This window comes from Rattus norvegicus, chromosome 11 (assembly GCF_021556685.1).
Source record: "Rattus norvegicus strain SHRSP/BbbUtx chromosome 11, alternate assembly SHRSP_T2T, whole genome shotgun sequence".
Taxonomy (NCBI): Eukaryota; Metazoa; Chordata; class Mammalia; order Rodentia; family Muridae; genus Rattus; species Rattus norvegicus.
Genome location: NC_141544.1, coordinates 81,931,102 through 81,938,517, shown reverse-complemented (window position 1 = coordinate 81,938,517; position 7,416 = coordinate 81,931,102).

Genomic DNA, 7,416 nt, shown 5'->3' with positions numbered 1-7,416 from the left:
AACTCATGAACTCCGTGATAAGTGACCAACTTCTAGCATCTCAGTATATGGTGAGGAGGGACAACAATTAACCCTGATAAGACTGACCCACTCCAGATGCACATACACAGTCTAGAGTTTTCTAAGTGTGCCCTGGAGGAGAATCTTTTCTTCAGCAGCCACAAGAGCTCATAAAACCAAAGCGGAGCCCTCAGTAATATTGGCTGAATGGTTGGGCAGCACTGAATTCCCAGCTTGCTCTTGAACCCACTAGGACATGCTGTCAGTAGGCCTGGGCCTCACCAGCAAGAACCTGTGAGGGGTGGGAGGGTTTGTCTACTCTGAACCACATCTCTATGCTAGGTATGGTATGCTACCTCTACCTGGGGAGTAGCTTCTTCCCTCAGCCTGAAAGAGACTGATTTACCAGCCTAGGATGACCTCTACTTTTTCTTTTGTATATGAAAAGCACCAAAGAAGTTGGTGCTGTTACTTTTATTGGTGAGACCTCAGAACTGGCTTTCTTGGTGGTGTGGACTCTTCTTCCACTGCTTTCGATGAATAATTAGTAACCAACCAATAAGCAGACAAAACACCGGGCATCTTCGTAATCTTTTCATCAGAGGTGCTGCGGGTGACCTGCCTCAGTTTACCCTACAGACGGCCTTCCTAACCCGAGTGCATGTCCTGATGGCCCCAGCTGCTGCTCCTGTTGGTCTCTACTGCTACTAAGGTGTCTTGAATGATGGCTTAGTTATTGCTGTGAGGAGATACCATGACCAAGGCAGCTCTTGGAAGGGAAAGCATTTAATGGGAGCTGGCTTACAGTTTCAGAGGTTTAGTCCATTATCATCATGGAGGGAGGACGCAGGCAGACATTGTGCTGGAAAAGAAGTTGAGGGTTCTACATATGGATTGGCAGGCAGCAGGAAGAGAGAGTGAGCCACTAGGTCTGTCTTGGAACCTCAAAGCCCATCCTCAGTGACACTTCCTCCAACAAGACCACACCTACTCCATCCAACAAGGGCATACCTCCTAATGGTGCCATTCCCTATGGGAGCCTATGGGGGCCATTTTTACTCAAACCACAGCAGATAAAGTAGTATTCCAGGAACTTGCTGTCTTGTTAGGGATATGCTTGTTCTCACAGAAGCCATACATAGGTCAGCACCCTCACTCTTGAGTTCACCTCCCTGGTTTCTGACACGATGAGATGATTGCTGTGGTATATCCTAGAGGTTAACTCACAGACCTGTCTTGGCTTCTATTTTCACACTGTTGACCCCCTGGGTACCAGATTTCCCACTCTGTTACTGTGGTGAGTCAATCCCACGGGTCTTACCCTGCTGTGATTTCCCAAACACATGGGATTACCAGGGAGTAGTCATAAGTAAGACATAAGAGAGGGAAGTGATGAAATTGGGTTTAGGACGATTAACCAGCAATTAACAGGGAGGCCCAAAGTCAACAGCGTCACATCATTCAGGGGTGCAGCTAAGGCAGTGTTGTCTCTTATAATCCTTACATCCCTCTGAGAGAGGATCTGAGGAACAGGCTGGCTGAGCTGGTGAAAGCTTTTCCAAGCCACATCTGGCATCTCAAAGGTGTGTGGTTACCATTTGAATGAAAACTGCCTGGGAGGAAGCTAGGGCTTGGGGCACAAGTTCTCTCTAAGTGGGCCAATGAAATGAAGTAAGAGGTTGGATCTCTGGGGAACTGAGGCACTGTTGTCGTGCCTAAGGAGGAAATGGGTAAAAGAAGCTGCCCGAGAACCAGAGTGGTGGTGGAGGCCTTTAATCCCAGCACTCGGGATACAGAGGCTGGAGGATCTCTGTGAGTTCAAGGCCAGCCTGGTCTACAGAGCAAGTTCCAGGACAGTCAGAGCTACATAGTGAGACTCTGTCTCAAACAACCAAATAAATAGCCCTGACCTAGTGATAGTTGAAGACACAGGCTCTTCTTGGTTCTGGCAGGATGTGACATGGGTTAGTAGACATTTCCATAGGGTCTGATTTTTGGTTTCTGATTCGGTGACAGAGTCAGGGGTGGGGTGAGATGCTGGATTTGCGTCTGGGATGTTGTTAACTCCTCATGTCCACGTGACCAAGTGGAAATGCCCGGCAGTCAGCTGAATGTTGGCACGAGGAGGGGATCCAGGGGTGCAGGAAGAGTAACATGTGTGAGCCTAACTAGCTCAGATGTAGTAGGGTGTCGGAGTAGAGTTTACTAAACTATCCAGAGGAGCCAAAAGAGACTGCAAGAGTGGTCTAGCCTGGGATAGGCATCATTGGGGCAGAAGGAGAAACGCAGCAAAGGGTTGCATGGTGTTTTCATTATAATTGAGGGAAGTTGAGGAAAGAGAGGAGCTGCACGTACACAAGTGAGAAAAAAACAAAACAAAACAAAACACAAAACAACCAAAAACTTAAAACCTCACCACTAGGTAAGTGCTGACCGACACCACTAGGTAAGTGGGGTTCGCAGGACTTGAGAGTAGATGAAGCCGTAAGGAAAGCTGTTGACATGATTATTAGTCTTGATTTTCCAGAGGTCTGTTTTTTTTCTGATGATGTGGTCCTTATTTGAACAATTATCTCCTGTAGTTTCGCTGACCTCAATCCCCCTGTGTAGCAGAGGATGACCTTAAATGTATCCTCCTGCCTCTACCTCCCAAGTGCTGGACTTACAGGCAGGGCTCATCACATCCTGTTTTCTCAGTGCTAGAGACCTCCTGCTGGAACTCGATGCACAGCTGGAAGAACACGCTCTTTATTCTAGACGCTCACCAGGGGGCGCCAGAACTCAGGACTCCGTGGTACTTCTTCAGTAGTGTAGGCCTTACTGACCTCAGGGTTCTGGCTCTTTCTCCCGCTGGGCAGAGGAGGCAGGCATGTGGGAGTCGCTGGCAGAAAACCGATCCTCCCTCTGCCCTAGTAAGGTTTTGAAAACTGAATTGCCCCGGGGGTGTGTGAACACGGCCTGCTGAGCAGCTCCCTCAGGAGCCCTGACCTAGTGATAGTTGAAGACACAGGCTGTTCTTGGTTCTGGCAGGATGTGACATGGGTTAGTAGACATTTCCACATCTATGGAACCTTCAGAATTCCTCCCTTCACCTTCTTCCAATCCCCTTCCCGACTCCAGAACTTTGCTTCTGTCCAATACAATCGTTCGCTCTGATCCTAGCACCTCACTTCCCAGTGACCTCAGTTAATACTAGTTCCAGTCCCAGGTGTGAAGACCAAAATATCTGATCTCTCCACCTCCCTAGCCAATTTCACCGAGCACCGTCCATTTCTGGTGGCATGCTGGGATCACCTGGGAGCTTTGAGAAGGACAGCAAGACAGCCCCGGGAATAGAGGCATAGGTGGCAAAGCTTGAGGAAAAACAACTGCCTGGATTTAAAGTGAGGGAACCAAGTCCACATGTTGTCCTTTGACCTCCGTGTGTGTAAAATTGTACACACACACACACACACACACACACACACACACAGAGACACAGAGACTAGAGGACTCATGTTCAGTTCCCAGCACCAACATGGCCATCCACAACCATCCACAAGTTCAGTTTAAAGGGATCCAACACCCTCTTTTGACCTCCTTGGACACCAGACACAAATATGGCGCATCTACTTACACAGAGGCAAAACCCTCGTGCACATAAAATAAAGAAATCTAAGGTAATTAAACATAAAAACTCATTTTTCCTGAGGGTTTGGTCAAAATGTCAGGCCTTTCAACCAGCGTGCGCACACACAAACGGATCAAAATGTCATGAAAACGGTGTGCTCACTTCCTCTGACACACTCATTGGTTCCACAGACATTCTTGGCATTTGTGTTGTGTTAGACATTGTTCCAACTGCATGTGCATTGAACAAAAATTCCTGTTGTGGTGGAGTTTATTGTCTCCTGGGGTGGGAAAAGGAGAGCATCAGGAAGTAAAAAATAAGCCACGAATGTGAAAGGCATGCTGGGAGATTAGTAAACGTTCCTTTATTAAATAACTTCTTGAGGAAGGCGCCTTGGGAGCTGGATACATTCCAGGACTCAGATGTGAGTATCCTTTAGGAAAATGCAAGCTTTTGAACTTCTCCGGATCCATTTTTGTACATTTTGAGTTATTTACATTTATTGTTAATTTTTTTATTACTGTCATTTCAGTTTTTCGAGACAGGATTTCTCTGTGTGCAGCCTTGGTTGTCCTCACTCTGGCCTCAAACTCAGAGATCTGCCTGACTCTGCCTCTGGAGTGCTGGGATAAAAAAAACCAAAAACACGTGCTACCACTGCACATTTTGTATTTTTAAACCAAAAGTAGAAACAAGTTCTGTTTGGGTATTTTATTGTCCTTTGATTTAAAAGAAAAAAGCCACACTAATAGACACTGGATTGAATTAGTCTCCAAGTGGTAGACTACAATAGTGATTGTACAACTTTGCTCCAGTCAAAAGAGCAAACGGGAGTTGGGGGGGGGGGCAGTGGGGAGGGTGGGGACGGACAGTGGTGGCAGCAGAGGCCGTGATGGTGGTGGTGAGGGGTTGGGGAGGGACAAAACGCTCAAATCCTGTTGCAATGATTCCATAGCATCCTCCTTGTCTGGGCTGAACATCTGTCTGCAGGCGTGAAGCAGGGTGCCCGACACCCCTGCTTTGGCTTCTTGCTCACCCCGCAGGGCAACTGCCTCACAGTGGAGATTCTTCAGGGAGCCACCAGCACCACCCTCAAGCAGGTTGGCACACTCCGTTTCCAACGAGACCTGACAGGCCCTTCTCCCTGCAGAGTCACTCCGATGTAGGCAGCTCTCTTAAAGTTCCAGATCTGGAAAGAGTCTGGCTCAGGCTCCTTGTGAATCCCCGAACCTTCAGTTTCTAATCTAAAGCTCCTTTCTTCCATATGCTATCAGCTCCTGGGTGGCAGAGCAGTCTCTAGCCACTCGAACTGCCATCCTTGGATGATATGGAGACAAAGACGGCCTCAGAGGAATCTTCCATTGCCGTTCCTGCACTAAATGCCCCGTGGAAAGCCAGGCAGGATGGAACACAGACTTCCGGCTCCCTCCGATCTGAAGCTCCAGATAACCGCGAGCTAGGAATGGCTGAGGGCCACAGATCTTGCTCTTGAGGGCAATAGGATGAGAGACGGAAGGAGGGGAGGAAAAGCTTCTCTAAGAGAATCACCTACCAAGACCTTCAGAATGGACTTGCTTTGACCCCTTGTTCTATTTGATTTGGAGCTTGATTTACTGGTAGAGCCATCTTGGCCAAATCTGTTGTTTGCGTCTACTGGCCACTAAAATCTCATTAGTACTGATGTTTTCCTGCAGTCCAGCTCCTGCGTTGGCACTGTTTTATTGCTTGAGTGGTTCAGAGAACAGATTATACAGTTAGACAATTGGATGTGATTTCTGGCTTCACCACCGTCAACTTCCAGATTCTGAAAAAAGCCATTTAGTCGCACAAGGCTTCAGCCCTATCACTGCACACGGAGGCTGCTAATATGCACTCATTGCTGCGGGTGACAGGGGAACAAGGAGAATATAGCTCATGGCTCTGTAAATCTTAGCCACTGTCATTGCTGAGGCAAACAGTACAAGAGAGGTTGGTGCATTGAACTCTTTTTTTCCCCTGTGCTCCTCACACAGGGAAAAAAGACCCGGGCTGAGATAAGAACACACATTCCTTGGCTCCCAGGCAAGAGGATGGGCTGTATGAAATGATTCAGCCGGTTTCTCTGCTCACCTCGCAGAGCAAGCCACGGTGACCCAAATCCACCCAGATTAGTCTCTGTGTGGCTTACATGGCTGTCCTATCCTCTCACCCCCTTGGTCACAGCCTTTGATCCCAATACTGGACAAACCAATCCAGAGCAGTCCGGAGACGGCTTGCCCACTGCTTAAAAGCCAAGGACACTCAGAGGTCAAGGGTTGAAGGGGAGGAAAATCAAGATTATTAAAATGTTTACCCCCCAGGAGATGAGTGGAGCTTCTGTCCCCCTCCCCAAGATGATTGAGTACACAAAACACAAAAGCACTCTTAATTAATTAATTAATTAATTAATTAGAGACCGGGTTTCTCTGTGTAGCCCTGTCTGTCCTGAAACTCACTCTGTAGACCAGGCTGGCCTTGAACTCAGAGATCTGCCTTCCTTTGCCTCCTGAGTGGTGGGATTAAAGATGTGTGCCTCCACCTGACAAAAATGAGCTTTTATAAGTGAAGAAAAAAGGGACAGTCCTGGTCTAGTAATGAGCAGAAAGAAGTCTTCCTCATTCAGAGCCTGAATCTTTTCCTCCCTTCCTTCTTTCCTTCCTTCCTTCCTTCCTTCCTTCCTTTTCTTTCTCTACCTAAGCTATGTTACAGTTGACCTTGACTGCTTGGGGTGAGTTCCTTTAACTCTGCAGACACACATACTACTTTTCTGCAAACTCACAGTGTTCTGCATGTTTTTTTGTTAGGTGAAACACAGGACTAGAATAAGGAGTGGCCTTACACATTCTGACGTTACCTGAGGGTTAGCAAATGTGGAGTTTGAAAATCTAAAGTATGAGTATTTGTCAACACCTCAGTTATTTAGGGTCAGCTTTTCTTGAGAATTTAGAATGCTGTAAAAGTATGGCAAGTCCAGGATCAACCCACACACAAACAGATGGCCACTTACTCCTACCCTGATGGCCGATCCCTCATCCTTAGTTTATTCTGCCCACTTTATAGATGAGGTGGAGGTGCTCATGGGTCTCTCCGGTGGCTGCTAGGATAGAGAGGGCACGGGAGTGGGGTGGGGTGGGGAGAGCAGGGAGGGAGGATGACGGCTCTGCCTGGGGACAGTTTCTAACCAAAACTCCCATCAGAAGAGAACTGGCTGGAGACAAACTCCCCTGTCCTGGAAGAGCCTCAGTTGGTCCCAGGGAGAGCATGAAGGTCCAGTTTCTTCTGCCCGGTGGCTAAATGGAACCAGAAGCAATTGAGAACGGGTAGAAGTGAGTTTTCACTCCCACAGGGTAAACCTGTGCAGCTGAAATGCCTCTTTGAGTTTCAAACATTCAGGAGACAGCAGCAAGGAGTGTCTCAAGTTCGAAGTTGGCTTGGGCTGCTAGTGAGACCCTTCCTGTCTCAATGTGTCACACCACCCCTTACCCACCCTCTCCACCGATATCCCTTCCCCTAAATTCAGACTCTTATTTCAAAGTGCCAGGACCCTTTAAGAGGGCGGAGCGATCCCAGTGGGCCCCACCCCCTGGGGCGGCGCAGGCGCGCGCGGGCTCTGAGAACCCGGCTGGAGGGCCGCCGGCTCGCGGGGCCGCAGCACCTGCGGCGCGGCGCCGGGGTGGCCGAGGTCGACTGTGGGCGGCGAGGGCGGGACGCCGGGCCCGCTCGGGGCCGAGGCGGAAGCCGCGGGGCGAGGGCGCGCAGGACAGCACCATCTGGAGGGGCGGGAGCGC